This window comes from Leptonotus elevatus, unplaced genomic scaffold, assembly GCF_054856555.1.
Source record: "Leptonotus elevatus isolate MCC_2025b unplaced genomic scaffold, RoL_Lele_1.0 HiC_scaffold_194, whole genome shotgun sequence".
Taxonomy (NCBI): Eukaryota; Metazoa; Chordata; class Actinopteri; order Syngnathiformes; family Syngnathidae; genus Leptonotus; species Leptonotus elevatus.
The window spans coordinates 27,501-32,500 of record NW_028233585.1 but is presented as its reverse complement, the minus strand read 5'-3'; positions in this window follow the sequence as shown (position 1 = coordinate 32,500).

Here is a 5,000-nt window from a genome sequence, read left to right as displayed (position 1 = left end):
GACCGGGGGGAGCGCGCCCGTCTTCGGGGCTTGTTGCTGGCCGTTGGAGGAGCTCCAGCGGACCGCGGGGAGCGCGCCCGTCTTCGGGGCTTGTTGCTGGCCGTTGGCGGAGCTCCAGCGGACCGCGGGGAGCGCGCCCGTCTTCGGGGCTTGTTGCTGGCCGTTGGAGGAGCTCCAGCGGACCGCGGGGAGCGCGCCCGTCTTCGGGGCTTGTTGCTGGCCGTTGGAGGAGCTCCAGCGGACCGGGGGGGAGCGCGCCCGTCTTCGGGGCTTGTTGCTGGCCGTTGGAGGAGCTCCAGCGGACCGCGGGGAGCGCGCCCGTCTTCGGGGCTTGTTGCTGGCCGTTGGAGGAGCTCCAGCGGACCGCGGGGAGCGCGCCCGTCTTCGGGGCTTGTTGCTGGCCGTTGGAGGAGCTCCAGCGGACCGCGGGGAGCGCGCCCGTCTTCGGGGCTTGTTGCTGGCCGTTGGCGGAGCTCCAGCGGACCGCGGGGAGCGCGCCCGTCTTCGGGGCTTGTTGCTGGCCGTTGGAGGAGCTCCAGCGGACCGGGGGGAGCGCGCCCGTCTTCGGGGCTTGTTGCTGGCCGTTGGAGGAGCTCCAGCGGACCGCGGGGAGCGCGCCCGTCTTCGGGGCTTGTTGCTGGACGTTGGAGGAGCTCCAGCGGACCGGGGGGAGCGCGCCCGTCTTCGGGGCTTGTTGCTGGCCGTTGGAGGAGCTCCAGCGGACCGCGGGGAGCGCGCCCGTCTTCGGGGCTTGTTGCTGGCCGTTGGCGGAGCTCCAGCGGACCGCGGGGAGCGCGCCCGTCTTCGGGGCTTGTTGCTGGCCGTTGGAGGAGCTCCAGCGGACCGGGGGGAGCGCGCCCGTCTTCGGGGCTTGTTGCTGGCCGTTGGAGGAGCTCCAGCGGACCGCGGGGAGCGCGCCCGTCTTCGGGGCTTGTTGCTGGACGTTGGAGGAGCTCCAGCGGACCGGGGGGAGCGCGCCCGTCTTCGGGGCTTGTTGCTGGCCGTTGGAGGAGCTCCAGCGGACCGCGGGGAGCGCGCCCGTCTTCGGGGCTTGTTGCTGGCCGTTGGCGGAGCTCCAGCGGACCGCGGGGAGCGCGCCCGTCTTCGGGGCTTGTTGCTGGCCGTTGGAGGAGCTCCAGCGGACCGGGGGGGAGCCGGGCGTTCGAGTTGCCCAGGCAGGGGGTTATCCTCCACTAGCAAACCTCCATGAGCAGCGGAGCCCGGTCAGCTGCGCCAAAAAGAACCACACGAGGGCGACCTGGGGTTGAAATCCCCCGCCACATAGGAACGAATGCCGGGCGTTCGAGTTGCCCAGGCAGGGGGTTATCCTCCACTAGCAAACCTCCATGAGCAGCGGAGCCCGGTCAGCTGCGCCAAAAAGAACCACACGAGGGCGACCTGGGGTTGAAATCCCCCGCCACATAGGAACGAATGCCGGGCGTTCGAGTTGCCCAGGCAGGGGGTTATCCTCCACTAGCAAACCTCCATGAGCAGCGGAGCCCGGTCAGCTGCGCCAAAAAGAACCACACGAGGGCGACCTGGGGTTGAAATCCCCCGCCACATAGGAACGAATGCCGGGCGTTCGAGTTGCCCAGGCAGGGGGTTATCCTCCACTAGCAAACCTCCATGAGCAGCGGAGCCCGGTCAGCTGCGCCAAAAAGAACCACACGAGGGCGACCTGGGGTTGAAATCCCCCGCCACATAGGAACGAATGCCGGGCGTTCGAGTTGCCCAGGCAGGGGGTTATCCTCCACTAGCAAACCTCCATGAGCAGCGGAGCCCGTCAGCTGCGCCAAAAAGAACCACACGAGGGCGGCCTGGGGTTGAAATCCCCCGCCACATAGGAACGAATGCCGGGCGTTCGAGTTGCCCAGGCAGGGGGTTATCCTCCACTAGCAAACCTCCATGAGCAGCGGAGCCCGGTCAGCTGCGCCAAAAAGAACCACACGAGGGCGACCTGGGGTTGAAATCCCCCGCCACATAGGAACGAATGCCGGGCGTTCGAGTTGCCCAGGCAGGGGGTTATCCTCCACTAGCAAACCTCCATGAGCAGCGGAGCCCGGTCAGCTGCGCCAAAAAGAACCACACGAGGGCGACCTGGGGTTGAAATCCCCCGCCACATAGGAACGAATGCCGGGCGTTCGAGTTGCCCAGGCAGGGGGTTATCCTCCACTAGCAAACCTCCATGAGCAGCGGAGCCCGGTCAGCTGCGCCAAAAAGAACCACACGAGGGCGACCTGGGGTTGAAATCCCCCGCCACATAGGAACGAATGCCGGGCGTTCGAGTTGCCCAGGCAGGGGGTTATCCTCCACTAGCAAACCTCCATGAGCAGCGGAGCCCGTCAGCTGCGCCAAAAAGAACCACACGAGGGCGGCCTGGGGTTGAAATCCCCCGCCACATAGGAACGAATGCCGGGCGTTCGAGTTGCCCAGGCAGGGGGTTATCCTCCACTAGCAAACCTCCATGAGCAGCGGAGCCCGTCAGCTGCGCCAAAAAGAACCACACGAGGGCGACCTGGGGTTGAAATCCCCCGCCACATAGGAACGAATGCCGGGCGTTCGAGTTGCCCAGGCAGGGGGTTATCCTCCACTAGCAAACCTCCACGAGCAGCGGAGCCCGTCAGCTGCGCCAAAAAGAACCACACGAGGGCGACCTGGGGTTGAAATCCCCCGCCACATAGGAACGAATGGCGGGCGACCAGGGGTCGAAATCCCCCATTGAAATGAATGGCGGGCAACCAGGGGTCGAAGTCCCCCATTGAAATGAATGGCGGGCAACCAGGGGTCGAAGTCCCCCATTGAAATGAATGGCGGGCTACCAGGGGTCGAAATCCCCCATTGAAATGAATGGCGGGCAACCAGGGGTCGAAGTCCCCCATTGAAATGAATGGCGGGCAACCAGGGGTCGAAGTCCCCCATTGAAATGAATGGCGGGCTACCAGGGGTCGAAATCCCCCATTGAAATGAATGGCGGGCGACCAGGGGTCGAAATCCCCCATTGAAATGAATGGCGGGCAACCAGGGGTCGAAGTCCCCCATTGAAATGAATGGCGGGCAACCAGGGGTCGAAGTCCCCCATTGAAATGAATGGCGGGCTACCAGGGGTCCAAGTCCCCCATTGAAATGAATGGCGGGCTACCAGGGGTCGAAGTCCCCCATTGAAATGAATGGCGGGCTACCAGGGGTCGAAATCCCCCATTGAAATGAATGGCGGGCGACCAGGGGTCGAAATCCCCCATTGAAATGAATGGCGGGCGACCAGGGGTCGAAATCCCCCATTGAAATGAATGGCGGGCAACCAGGGGTCGAAGTCCCCCATTGAAATGAATGGCGGGCTACCAGGGGTCGAAATCCCCCATTGAAATGAATGGCGGGCGACCAGGGGTCGAAATCCCCCATTGAAATGAATGGCGGGCTACCAGGGGTCCAAGTCCCCCATTGAAATGAATGGCGGGCTACCAGGGGTCGAAGTCCCCCATTGAAATGAATGGCGGGCTACCAGGGGTCGAAATCCCCCATTGAAATGAATGGCGGGCGACCAGGGGTCGAAATCCCCCATTGAAATGAATGGCGGGCAACCAGGGGTCGAAAGTCCCCATTGAAATGAATGGCGGGCGACCAGGGGTCGAAATTCCCCATTGAAATGAATGGCGGGCAACCAGGGGTCGAAATTCCCCATTGAAATGAATGGGCCCATTCATTTTCAATGGCCGGGCTACCAGGGGCGCAGTACCACCTGTCGTCATTAGGGGCGCTGTAGATAGGGGACCGAGTCCCCCCATTCGAGAGGTTTGCACCCAAACCTCAAAATGGTTGGTGTACAATTATAGGAGAGACCTTTTTAAGACGTGGGAGCTCCAGGGCAAATCAAGGGAGGCTCGACCAACCCATATCCGCTTTAGATGCACTTTAGGTCGGACTCCCTTGCCAGATGGTCCCCTCCTCAGCCTGGTTCTCGAATTTTTTCTAAGTCAGCCCAACTTGGAAATATTTTCAGAGTGCCACTTTCAAGGGAGTTTCGCCCAACCCCTATCCGCCTAAGAGGCACTTCAGGTCGGCCTGACTGGCCACATTTTCCCCCTCCTCATCCTGGTTCTCGAATTTTTTCTAAGTCAGCCAAACTTGGAAATTTTTTCAGAGTGCCACTTTCAAGGGAGTTTCGCCCAACCCCTATCCGCCTAAGAGGCACTTCAGGTCGGCCTGACTGGCCACATTTTCCCCCTCCTCATCCTGGTTCTCGAATTTTTTCTAAGTCAGCCAAACTTGGAAATTTTTTCAGAGTGCCACTTTCAAGGGAGTTTCGCCCAACCCCTATCCGCCTAAGAGGCACTTCGGGTCGGCCTGACTGGCCACATTTTCCCCCTCCTCATCCTGGTTCTCGAATTTTTTCTAAGTCAGCCAAACTTGGAAATTTTTTCAGAGTGCCACTTTCAAGGGAGTTTCGCCCAACCCTTATCCGCCTAAGAGGCACTTCAGGTCGGCCTGACTGGCCACATTTTCCCCCTCCTCATCCTGGTTCTCGAATTTTTTCTAAGTCAGCCAAACTTGGAAATTTTTTCAGAGTGCCACTTTCAAGGGAGTTTCGCCCAACCCCTATCCGCCTAAGAGGCACTTCGGGTCGGCCTGACTGGCCACATTTTCCCCCTCCTCATCCTGGTTCTCGAATTTTTTCTAAGTCAGCCAAACTTGGAAATTTTTTCAGAGTGCCACTTTCAAGGGAGTTTCGCCCAACCCTTATCCGCCTAAGAGGCACTTCAGGTCGGCCTGACTGGCCACATTTTCCCCCTCCTCATCCTGGTTCTCGAATTTTTTCTAAGTCAGCCAAACTTGGAAATTTTTTCAGAGTGCCACTTTCAAGGGAGTTTCGCCCAACCCCTATCCGCCTAAGAGGCACTTCGGGTCGGCCTGACTGGCCACATTTTCCCCCTCCTCATCCTGGTTCTCGAATTTTTTCTAAGTCAGCCAAACTTGGAAATTTTTTCTGAGTGCCACTTTCAAGG